Source organism: Cupressus sempervirens, chromosome 5 (assembly GCF_028749045.1).
Source record: "Cupressus sempervirens isolate cs-2001-9-10 chromosome 5, ASM2874904v1, whole genome shotgun sequence".
Classification (NCBI taxonomy): Eukaryota; Viridiplantae; Streptophyta; class Pinopsida; order Cupressales; family Cupressaceae; genus Cupressus; species Cupressus sempervirens.
The window spans coordinates 829,555,103-829,568,723 of NC_143122.1; the positions used below are offsets into that span (position 1 = coordinate 829,555,103).

The 13,621-nt window shown below is 35.5% G+C and overlaps 2 pseudogenes; both read right to left on the reverse strand.

The window, feature by feature from the left end:
- Nucleotides 1-730: 730 nt before the first annotated feature.
- LOC149558445 (uncharacterized) lies at nucleotides 731-1,484 on the reverse strand (annotated as a pseudogene).
- A 7,487-nt stretch (nucleotides 1,485-8,971) lies between these two features.
- LOC149558446 (uncharacterized) lies at nucleotides 8,972-9,638 on the reverse strand (annotated as a pseudogene).
- Between the last annotated feature and the right edge of the window lie 3,983 nt (nucleotides 9,639-13,621).

The following is a 13,621-nucleotide window of genomic DNA, read 5'->3' on the forward strand; positions in this document are numbered from 1 at the left end:
TTATCTTGTTCTACCCATTCCATGTAATGTGGTTGCTCATTCTCTTCTTGACACACCTTATTAATGTTTTCTTTGATCTTGCTTCCTGTACGCTGAGCACCTTCTGTTAACCTAGTTGAGTTTTGATAACCAAAACCCCTTCCCACAACACTTGATGGTGTGTCTGTGATAGGTGGACTGTGTGAACCATTTATGTCTCTAAGAACTTGAGTAGTAGGACTTAAATAAAACTTATGGTCATTGAATTTGATATCTTCTTTTTATGGAACCTCTACGAGACCATTTATTACGCGAGCAGCTGATAAAACATCTTGCAAATCTATGTTGCCTTCACTTGTTGCTCTTGAATCAAGCTCTTCACTCATCAACTATTTCTCTGAAAAAGTGGTGGGGAAAGATGAAGAGTTAAATGGCACAAACTGACTCTACTTGAATGATCCCTCAGACATTTTGGGAAATGTAGATGATCCAACTGTTGATTCTATATTCATAGCTGGAACCTCTTTCCATATGCCTCTTATTCTTGATGTTGCCTATTGCTATTCTTATCATTTTCAAAATTTGTTCCCTCCAATGTAAAAAAAAAAAACTAAGGCACTATTAAAACCCATTACCAATGTTTTCTTGTTCATTTTTTCTTGCAAGTAGAGGTTCAAATCTGCAAAAAAAAATTTATATTTTCTGGAAAAGTTTTTTTGTTTTGTAATGGCTTAACTCAATGACATTTTTTTTAAAAAAAATCTTCATTCAATTTCGGCTCAAGCTGAAAATAATGTTGTTTCCATGGGAAATATCTCTTTAGTAACATTATCTCTCCATTTGGATCAATGTCATTCCACAACTTCATGCAGTCTGCAACTATTGAGTGTCTAGGTAACCAAGATTTGGCATAATGGTGCAACATATCCAAAGTCTTTACCAGCAACCATCATAGCACAATGACAAAAGTGGTCCTCTTTCTCAGCTGTATTTTCCTCCATCTAATCAGGGTTGATACATGAAACCTTTGCTGAAAAATATGTATCACTGATATACCTAGCTAGCTTTTAGTATCATATTGATTGATGTCATTGTCAACAGTGTCAATTTCCTCCATAAAACCTTTGTATGAAGCAAGATAAACACTCTCAACATCCAAATGATCTAGGCTTAACCCAAGTTCTTTACCTATTATCTCCCTTCCATAATGCTTATAAACAAGGCCTGCTAAACTCAATTTTGTTTTAAAACCATGTCCAAAATCATGATTAAACCCTTTTCTGATGGTGATCATATCGATCCTTCTCTTGATTATAAACATCACTCACATCCAATACTGCATCTAAAGTATCCAATACCCTTCCTTGTCTCTTGATGTAGTCTACGCTAGCCTTCATTTCCTCCAAAGAAATATATATGTATTTGTCTCTATCATTCATAACTCCATATAGCTGACCTACTTTTCCCAAGGCAAAGATCTGGTTGACACATTCCTTGATCACCATGTTACACTTCCTCCTTCGCTGTGGGTATTTGTTGATAGGCTGTATCTACTGCATATATAGATTCCAGCTACATTTTATATTATTTGAAACTGAATTCACTTCTGTTACATGCTGATTTCTCTAAAAATGTAATTTAAATCTCTATGTCAATTGTTGTCTTTATCAAAGGAAACAATCATGTCCATGCTTTTCTGCAGTAAGCTATACATTTCAATGCTATCAATAATTAATTCTTTTGTTGTAATCTTTTGTACCCTGTGGCATATAATTTAGGGCATTCGAGCATAGGCTCGTGACACCCATAAATAACTTTTATTTCTTTCAGCTTTCTTGTCTTTCATAATAAGATGCATCAATAAATAGAGTATGTAGTTGTAGAGATAATCTCAATGGATAATCTAGCTTCTTTTCCATACAAAAGCCTATAAGGAAAATTTCTAATAACTTTCTTTGGAGTAATCTTGTCAACCCATAAGGCGGATTTCAGCTTTGAATGCCAATCTCTCTTGTTCTCTTGCAAGTTGCGTTTGATAATCCTTAGAAGATTCTTGTTTGAAGATTCAGCCAATCAATTACCCTGTGGGTAATAATTTGAGCTGGTGCTAAGACAAATTCCATGATTAAAGGCCCAATTAGTGACTTTCATTTCAATAAAAGCAAGGGCATTATCAAAAATAATGGAATCAAGTACTCCAAACTTGTTCACAATATCATCATAAAAATTTAGTACTGCTATCTCATTTGCATCCTTTAACATTGTTGCTTTAGTGCAGCACATGAAATAATTAGTGGTCGTAATAATCCACTTATGACCTACACTAGATGGAGGGTTAATAGGCCCTATAAAATCAACTCCCCACTTCAGAAAGGGTTGTTCTATTTTAATTGGCTACAAAGGCAAAGCTGGCAGCCTTTCTTTTCCCACAAACATAATGCATTTGGCACATTTTCTGACATGTGTATGACAATCCTTGAACAATTTAGGCCAGTAATAGCCTGCTCTTAAAATATTATAAGCTATAGTCCTTGGAGAAAAGTGTCCTCCTAAATGACCATCATGAAATTCATGCAATATTTGAGCAATCTGATCTGAATCTACACACTTGAGAAGGACTCCATTGAAGTCTTTCCTATACAAAATATCATTAATCAGCACAAAGGGGATTGATTGCAAGCGATAATATCTTCTCTTTGCTCTATCTAAGGTGGTTGGGCATTGACTAGTTTTCAAAAAATGCATCATATCCTGTAACCAGCTTGCTAGTTTATCATCATTCCAGTTGCTCCGATCAGCAAAACCCTATTTGCTTGTTCCTCAAGTTTTGTAATGTCCTTATCTTCAATTTGTTCACATAATCCTTTTCCTCTAACCAGCTTAGTGATCTAAATCTCTACATCATACTCCATGACACATGTGATCAAGCTAGCTCTCTTCTCATTTAGATCTCTACTCAAGAGAAATTCCTTAACACTTAGGTGTGTGACACGCAAAATAACTTTGTTATGTGTCAGCAAATGTCTGAATTTTTTAAGACTCTTCACAATAGAAAGGACATGTTTTTTGACAAAGCTATAATATTGTTCATACTCTTCCAGTCCTTTGCTGAAGAATGCGATTGGTTGTTCCAATCCCTCTGCATTTTTCTATACTAACATAGCTGAAATTACATCATAACCGCCATAAGCATAAAGAATGAAATCCTTGCTGAAATCAGGATTGATTAGGATAGGTGCTGATGCTAATGCATTTTTGATGGCCTAAAAATTATCTTTGGCTTCCTTTGTCTATGTAAAAACTGCATTCTTTTTAAGCATAGCTATTAAAGGCTTGAGAAGTGCTGCAATATCAGGCAGAAACCTTCGCACGAAATTGACATGGCCAATGAAACTTTGAAGGCCTTTCTTGTGCTGTGGTAAAGGCAGTTCCAAAATCGCTACAACTCATTCAGGGTCCACCATGATGCCTGCCTTTGATACAACCTATCCAAGTAACTTTCCCTCATGTACAAAAAATATACTCTTTTGGGGGTTTAAGGAGATGTCGAACTCTCTACAACACTCAAAAATTAGCCTTAAATGATCTATGTGGTCTGCTATTTTCTATGAGTAAACTGTGACATCATCCAAATACACCAAAACAAAATTGTACATCAAATTGCTGAAAGCCTTCTCCATGGCTTTTTGAAATGTGGCTCCAGCATTAGACAATCTGAATGGCATTCTTTTGTATGCCATTGTACCCCATTTTATTGTGAAAGCTATTTTATACTGCTCCTTTTATTTGACCAAGATTTGGTTATAACCTAAATAACCATCAAATAAAGAAAACCTCTCAGCCCCTAACACGCATTGTAATATCTGCTCCATGGATGGAAGCGAGTGCCTATCTTTCAATGAGACTCTATTCAAGTCTCTGAAATCCACACACAGTCGTAACTCCCCATTCTTCTTCCTTACTGGAACTAGATTAGCAACCCAACTCCTATGCTTAATAGGAAAAATTATCTTACTTTCAATTAGTCTGAAAACCTCCTTTTGCATCAATGGTTCCAACTTAGGATTAATTGGCCTTTGCTTTTGCCGCACTGGTTTTGTTGATGATTCCAGCTCTATTGTGTGTTGTGCCAATTTTGGGTTAAATCTTTTTAAGTCACTATACTGCCAAGTGAACACATCACTAAATTCTTGAAACAAATGAAGAAAATCTTTTGTTTCTTTAGCTAAGTTAACTTTACCAAATTTCAAACATTTACCCAGTGCAATTTCCAAGTCTGCATACTAATTTTTTGTAATCAGCAAGTTAGCCTTTCCAGATTTGAGCTGATCATTTGAATTGAAAATGCTTTCTAGCGTTACTAAACCCTTTGGCAACTTGTTGTTTTTTAACTGGATTACCTGGTCACCATACTAATCCTTATACCTCTGCTAATTAGAATTAGCAAAAACATCTTCTTCCAACAAAAATTGTAAAATTTGTTCGTCACTGTCAAAAACTTGCCAATTAGTATCATTATCAAGAACTGAAGGTCTGGTAATGATTTTGATATGTTTCTGATCAGTATGTGTAGGCATTTTGTTAACAATATCATACTGGGCTCCTACAGTTGCTAGCCTATCAGCATGCTGATTTTTATTTCTAAGAATAGCTAGTATGTTAAATGCATCAAAATATTCAAGTAAATCCCAAACACGATGTCTATAAGATTTCAAAATATCATTCTTTATAGCATTCAGACATCTAATTTGGTTTACTGCTAATTCATCTCTCTGCTAGTTGAGGAAAGCAATCTCAGGAGTTGGTACATCATGCTGCTACTCAGGTGCATCATTTGTGACATTTTGTTGTCCTACTACTGTATTTTGCACCAATAATTCTTGATTTATAACTCCATTTGTGCACATAGTCTGATTGTGCGGTTCATTACAAGGATAACACCATTCAAAGTCCACTACAAGATTATTTTGCATGGGCACTATGTCTCTAATTGGATTAGTTGAATTGAGGGGAACTGTATTATATGGATGGAAAGGCCTTTGATTAATATTTTGCCTATAGCCCATTGCATTGCCCTGAAATGGTAGCCTATTTCCTTGAGGTTGGCCTTGATTTTTTTTTTTGATAAGGCATATTTAAAGCTAGAGTCTGTTGTTGGTAAGATGGCCTAGGCTGAAATTGTTGTTTCTTTAAATTCACCAGCTCATTAGTAAAAGTTTGCATCACACTTTCAATTTTCATCTGGCTATTTTTAATATCCTACAACTCTAATGAAGGACCTACAGTATTTGAAGGGTCTTCCATAATATTTTCTTGGCTGGGAATAGCAGGTAATGGGTTAAATGGTGGAATAACCAATGGCAGATTGGGCTGGATGTCCAAAAAAAAGGGCATTAGAGCCCTAGGGGCTACTAGCCTGGATAAGACTATTTTCAGCTCTAGTGGTAATATCATAAGCTTGAGGTAGCGAAACACCTCCCATAGATTGAATCATTACTGAAATATCGCTATTTAAGCTTCTTAAATAATAAAGAAAAGCATGCTCTGCTGAAGTTCTTACCGCAACAAGAATTCTAGTCCAAGTCCTCTGAAACTGGCTGTTAAAATCCATCATCTATTCTTGTGGTACACGCTTTATAGTTGTGAGCTGCTCCACAAGTGAAAAAAAGTCTGACTTATCCTCAAAATGTCTTGTTAAAGTGTCACCCAAAACATCCCATGAGCTTATAGAACCAACAGCAAGGCTTCTAAACCATTGAAGTGCTTTTCCTTTTAATGATGTTGCTAGTAGCTTAGTACCACATCCTCCTCTGTAACATGGTGTATGTTGCATAAAGTTGCAACATCTCTTATATGCTCATATGTTGTAATCAAATTTTCTCCTATGAAATCAGGTACACTCTTCAATGCAACCAGTGGTATATCATGATGTTGTGCAAAATTCAAGGCACTCCCTTGATTAAAAGGCACAAAAGCCTATGCCCTCACCATTGGTGGAGGTTTCTGTATAGGCTGTTGTACTCGTTGATGCTATACAAGTTATTGTTGGAAACTTGTATTGACTGTACTTTCTGGTATAAAACCAGTACTTGCCAAATTTTCAATTAAATCAGTAGAAATGTCAATAGAATCAGCTCTTACTGATGGGCTTGTTGAATGTCTAACTTTTCTTTGACATGTTCTGTTGTATACACAAAGACCAGGGACTGAAAGCCGCTTCCTTGATGCTGGCTTTGTCCTAGATAAGCTCCTTCCTCATCTTTTTGGAGTTTCCAACTCTAGGTATTCAAAAGAAGTGGAACTTCATGTTTGAATCTTTCTCATAAATTCACCACCTCCTACTGGCTAATTGAAAATGACCTTCAGCTATACCAGCACAGTTGTAAAATGTGCTCAGGTCCCACCAGGCATGCCAAAACTATTAATTTTTAGGATTTGCACCCTACTAAACTCACAATGTTCAGTAATCCTTACTTAACATGGGAGTCATTTCATTACATGAGACTGGATAATGAAATGAAACCTCTGAATTCTAGGCCGGCTCCTATTATATCTTTTAGTGAAACACTCTAAAACTTAATGAAAACTTAGAGGGAAAAGGTAAGAAAGTGCAAAAAATAAACCTAAAACCTAAAAATTAAACTAAGAAAAGAGGTGATACACCAGAAGTTACTATGAAGATGTAACACACATGTAACAAAGAGGATTATAGTTCTATGAAATATAGATGAAGCACATTTTCATGTAAAGGCTTGTACAAGTGATTTATAATAAGGTTTCAAAACTGAAACTACAAAAAGAGGAGAAATTACTATCTCACTTTGACTAATTTCACTTATAAACACATATCATAACCTGTAAGCAGACTTACTTTTCCACAAAAAGGTGCTGGAATGAGATAGAAAACAAGGAATAATGTAAACATTCATAGGTTAACTTATCAAATCATTCAAAACACACACAAAATTTGTAGAAAGGAAAAAGAACTTAACAGTTTACTTCATAAGGCATAATCACACTACTTTCACTAGCATTATTTCTTCAAAATGTTGAATTACAGACTCTAACAAAGCTTAGGACTCCAAAAATGTCTCCAAACTTAGTCATCAAATCAGAACTCCTCCAATTGAGTTAGAAAACTCATTAAGTACAATTTCATACCCCCTTGAGTTGAATGCAGAAAGATAGCATAAAAACAAGTACTCAATAACTCACAAAATTAAGTCCTACCCCTGAGAAAACTCCACTACCTCATAATGAATCCAATAAATCACTCAGAACTGCCCTAAAAATGCTCCAACAGTCAATAAATACCCTTCAACTATCAAAAAGACACCTCACCCTCATAGACCTAGTCACATTTTGACTTTTCAACTCCCTATTTCCCCAAATCTAAAAATGGACTTCATCATTTGAATTTAAATTTGCACAAATTAATAATAATTAATTGATTTATAATGACATCAACTAATTATTATTATTTACAATGTTTACAAATTCAAAAAATAAAAAATAAATAAATAAACTCATTAATATTAAGTAAAATAATAATATATCATTTTAGCTTCAAGTGATATATTCTTATATTACTTAATATTAAGTAAAGTAACAAATAATATTACATGAGTTTATGAATATTGATATGGGTTAATAAAATCCAATACACTCCACTTCCATCGGATTCCAAATGCTATGAATTATGACTTGGGCCTGCGGCTAGGGTTTCAAAACTATTATACCATAAAGAAATATCCATTCTTTGCATTTGCACTTTGAAATAGGAGAAGAGCTATAGCTAGGGTTCTAAACATGCCACCTTGGTGATTTGTCATTGGACTTTGCTGGCATTTGTTGCTACTACTTCTTCTCTTAATGCCTCATTGTCATTTGAAGATAATGACCTGGAGTATTTGTTGCATTCACAAAGAGGTATAACAAAACATTTCTCTCCTCCTTGATATCAGATCTGTACATATTTTGTTTGTCGCACAGCACCATTGTGATTACCGTGAATGGATTTTCATTTCTTAACTCATCACAGCGATAGGGAATTTTGTTTTGTTTTTGCTTTTAGATACTTTTTTTGGGACTTAACATGGGAATACTTTATAGGTTACTGTTATCCCCTCTACATTGTACTTCTCATGTATTCATAATCTATTCTCAGTCCACCATTCCTCTGCCTCTATTTCACTGAAATGCTTTCAGCTGAAACTCACACGCTTAAGATCTTTTTGACCATCTGCCAAAGTCATGAATGTGAAATTCACACCAGGCTTATCTTGTTCTACCCATTCCATGTAAGGTGGGTGCTCATTCTCTTCTTGAGACACCTTATTAATATTTACTTTGATCTTGCTTCTTGTATGTTGAGCACCTTCTGTTAACCTAGCTGAGTTTGATAACCAAAACCCCTTCCCATAGCACTTGATGGTGTGTCTGCGATAGGTGGACTGTGTGAACCACTTACTCATATGTTTCTAAGAACTTGAGTAGTAGGACTTAAATAAAACTTAAGGTTATTGAATTTGATATCTTCTTTTTCTGGAACATCTGTGAGACCAGTTGTTGTGTGAGCAGCTGCTAAAACATCTTGCAAATCTATGTTGCCTTCACTTGTTGCTCTTGAATCGAGCTCTTTACTCATCAACTATTTCTCTTAAAAAGTGGTGGGGAAATATGAAGAGGTAAATAGCACAAACTAATTCTGCTTGAATGAGCCCTCAAACATGTTTGGAAATGTAGATGATCCAACTGTTGATTCTATATTCACAGCTGGAACCTCTTTGCATATGCCTCTCATTCTTGCTCTTGCCTATTGCTATTCTTGTCATTTTCAAAATTTTTTCCCTCCAATGTAAAAAAAACAAATTAAGGCACTATTAAAACCCATTACCAATGTTTTCTTGTTCATTTCCGCCTGCAAGTAGAGGTTCAAATCTGCAATTTTTTGTTTATATTTGCTAGAAAAGTTTTGTTGATGTGTAATGGTTTAACTCAATGACATTTTTTTTAAGAAAAAATCTTCATTCAATTTTGGCTCAAGCTGAAAATAATGTTGTTTCCATGGGCAATATCTCTTTAGTAACATTATCTCTCCATTTGGATCAATGTCATTCAGCAACTTCATGCAGTCTACAACTATTGAGTGTCCAGGTAACTAAGATTTGGCATAATGGTGCAACATATCCAAAGTCTTTACCAGCAACCGTCATAGCACAATGACAAAAGTGGTCCTCTTTCTCAGTCGTATTTTCCTCCATCTAATCAGGGTTGATATGTGAAACCTTTGCCAAAAAATATGTATCACTGATATACCTGGCTGGCTTTTAGTATCATCCTGATTGATGCCATTGTCAACAGCATCAATTTCCTCCATAAAACCTTTGTATGAAGCAAGATAACCACTCTCAACATCCAAATGATTTGGGCTTAACCCAAGTTCTTTAGCTACTATCTCTCTTCCATAATACTTATAAAAAAGGCTTGTTGAACTGAATTTTGTTTTAAAACCATGTCCAAAATCATGATTAAACCCTTTTCTGATGGTGATCATATCGGTCCTTCTCTTGATTATAAACATCACTCACATCCAATGCTGCATCTAAAGTATCCAATACCCTTCCTTGTCTCTTGATGTAGTCTACGATAGCCTTCATTTCCTCCAAAGAAATATATATGTATTTGTCTCTATCATTCATAACTCCATAGAGCTGACCTACTTTTCCCAAGGGAAAGATCTCGTTGACACAATCCTTGATCATCATGTTACACTTCCTCCTCCGTTGTGGGTATTTGTTGATAGGCTATATCTATTGCATATATAGATTCTAGTTACATTTTGTATTATTTGAAACTAAATTCACTATTGTTACATACCGATTTCTCTTAAAATGTAATTTAAATTTTTGTGTCAATTGTTGTCTTCATCAAAGGAAACAATCATGTTCATGCTTTTCTGCAGTAAGCTATACATTTCAACGCTATCAATCATTAGTTCTTTTGTACCCTGTGGCATATTATTTATGAGGTTCAAGCATAGGCTTGTGACACCCATAAATAACTTTTATTTCTTTTAGCTTTCTTGTCCTTCATAATGAGATGCATCAATAGATAGAGTATGTAGTTGTAGAGATAGGTTTATAACCAGTCAAAGCAACAAGCAATGACTAGTTATCTCTACTCCTCTTTTCTTTCATTCATATGTATCTATTTATATATTTCCTTATGAAAGAAATTTAATACAGTGAGCTATACTCACGGCTTGTGTGAGACTTTTTCTCATTCAGTATATTATTTCATTTCGTTGTTTGAAAACATCAATGTATAATTGAAAGTAAATAAATACAAAGACATTTCTATTGTTTGAATGAAATGAAAAGCACTTTTGTATTTTCACTCCATGTATACTTAAAATTTTACACATGTGCAAAATTTTTGTAACATTTTTGGCGACTTCTGCTATATGTCTGCTTGCTTGACATTTGACCAGTGCTTGAATTGTCCTTGTTCCTTGGGCATAGACTCTAATTATGCAATCCTAGCACCTAAACCTGACACAAAGCAACTTCTAAAGTTTCTGATTCCATTTTGAATGTATGTTTGTCAATTTAATAAGACTGGAAATTCTTGTTAAATTGATGGGTATGCAAGGTCAAAACTCAAGTATCAACTTTAGAAGTTGCACCATCATAGTCGACCATTTGGCATATGTGTAGATGTATGGACTTGAATGAATGCAGTATGTAATGTATGCATGTATATGCAAATATGTACGGCAGATAGCCAGACATATTTTAGTGTCAGCGATATGTATGTGTGTATGTGTGTGTGTGTGGGATATGTGCATGCATTTGAGCACACATATCTATGTATGCATGAATGAAATGAGTGGATGTGACTGCAAAACAAGGTAAACCAGAAACTAAACTAAACTAAACTACCAAACCAAAATAGAATAGAAAACTAAACTAAACTAAAATGAAAACGCACTTATTGAAAATAGGGAAAACTAACCTATTAAATACAAGGTAGGACTGAAACTCATACCTCAAAGTATGGTTTGAGGTGGATCCTATTCACAAGGATTAGTAGTATGTCTCCTTCCATGGTAGCCAGCTGGTAGGCATTATGATGTTTACACTCAGCAATCTGAAGCGGTCCTGCCCACATGTGATCAAATTTATTATGCTAGCCTGGCCTGCTCTTCAAAACATCCCACTTCAGTACCATGTCACCGACATGGAACTCCTAAGCTCGAGCTCTTCTATCAAAGCTCTTTTTGATTTGCATTTGCTGATACTCCATGGTTTCCATGGCTTTTTTCTTTGTTTCCTCCAACTCCATCAGCTGGGTGCACCGCACTAAAATAGGGTCACCTTCCTCAAACAAAACCAGCTATGTAGCAAGGTCAAGTGTGGGTAATTCTATCTCAATGGATAATCTGGCTTCTTTTCCATACACAAGCCTATAAGGTGAATTTCCAATAACTTGCTTTGGAGTAATCCTGTCAACCCATAAGGCAATTTTTAGCTTTGAATGCCAATCTCTCTTGTTCTCTTGCAAGTTGCATTTGATAATCCTTATAAGATTCTTGTTAGAAGATTCAACCAATCCATTACCCTGTGGGTAATAATTTGAGCTGGTGCTAAGACAAATCCCATGATTAAAGGCCCAATCAGTGACTTTCATTCCAATAAAAGCAAGCGCATTATCAAAAATAATGGAATCAAGTACTCCAAACTTGTTTACAATATCATCACAAAAATTTAGTACTGTTGTCTCATTTGCATCCTTTAACACTGTTGCTTCAGTCCAGCGTGTGAAATAATCAGTGGCCGTAATAATCCACTTATGACCCACACTGGATGCAGGGCTAATGGGCCCTATAAAATCAACTCCCCATTTCTGAAAGGGCTATTCAGTTTTAATTGGCTGCAAGGGAAAAGCTGGCAGCCTTTCTTTTCCCACAAACATAACACATTTGGTGTATTTTCTGACATGTGTATGACAATCCTTCAACAAATCAGGCTAGTAATAGCCTACTCTTGAAATCTTTTAAGTTTTAGTCCTTGGAGAAAAGTGTCCTCTTGAATGACCATTATGAAATTCGTGCAATATTTGAGCAATCTGATCTAAATCTACACACCTAGGAAGGACTCCATTGAAGTCTTTCTTATATAAAATGTCATTAATCAGCACAAAAGGGACTGATTGCAAGCGATAATATCTTCACTTTTCTCTATCTAAGGTGGCTGGGCATTAACTGGTTTTCAAAAAATGCATCATATCCTGTAACTAGCTTGCTGGTTTATCATCATTTCCAGCTGCTCCGATCAGCAAAACTCTATTTGCTTGTTCCTAAAGTTCTGCAATGTCATTATCTGCAATTTGTTCACATAATCCTTTTCCTCTAACTAGCTTAGTGATCTGAATCTCTACATCATACTCCATGACGTGTGTGATCCAGCCAGCTCTCTCCTCATTTAGATCTCTACTCAAGAGGAATTCCTTAACACTTGGGTGTGTGACATGCAAAATAACTTTGTTATGTGTCAGCAAATGTTTGAATTTTTTAAGACTCTTCACAACAGCAAGGACATGTTTTTCGACAAACTTATAATGTTGTTCATACTCCTCCAGTCCTTTGTTGAAGAATGTGATTGGCTGTTCCAATCCCTCTACATTTTTTTGTACTAACATAGCTGAAATTACATCATAACCACCATAGGCTTAAAGAATGAAATCCTTGCTGAAATCAGGATTGATTAGGACAGGTGCTAATGCTAATGCATTTTTGATGGCCTAAAAATTATCTTTGGCTTCCTTTGTCCATGTGAAAATTGCATTCTTTTTAAGCATAGTTGTTAAAGGCTTGAGGATTGCTGCAATATCAAGCAGAAAACTTCGCACGAAATTGATACGGCCAATGAAACTTTGAAGGCCTTTCTTGTGTTGTGGTAAAGGCAGTTCCAAAATCCTTGCAACTCATTCAGGGTCCACCATGATTCCTGCCTTTGATACAACATATCCATGTAACTTTCCCTCATGTAAAAAAAAATATACTCTTTTTGGGGTTTAAGGAGATGCTGAAATCTCTACAATGCTCAAAAATCTGCCTTAAATGATCTATATGATCTGTTGTTTTCTATGAGTAAACTGTGACATCATCCAAATACACCAAAACAAAATTGTACATCAAATTGTTGAAAGCCATCTCCATGGATTTTTGAAATGTGGCTCCAGCATTAGACAGTCTGAATGGTATTCTTTTTTATGCCATTGTACCCCATTTTGTTGTGAAAGCTATTTTATAGTGGTTCTCTTCTTTGACCAAGATTTGGTTATAACCTGAATAACCATCCAATAAAGAAAACCTCTCAGCCCCTGACACACACTATAATATCTGCTCCATGGACGGAAGTGGGTGCCTATCTTTCAATGAGACTCTATTCAAGTCTCTAAAATCCACACACAGTCATAACTCCCCAGTCTTCTTCCTTACTGGAACTAGATTAGCAACCCAACTCATGTGTTGAATAGGAAAAATTATCTTACTTTCAATTAGTCTGAAAACCTCCTTTTGCATCAATGGTTCCAACTTAGGATTAATCGGCCTTTGCTTTTGTTGCACTGGTTTTGC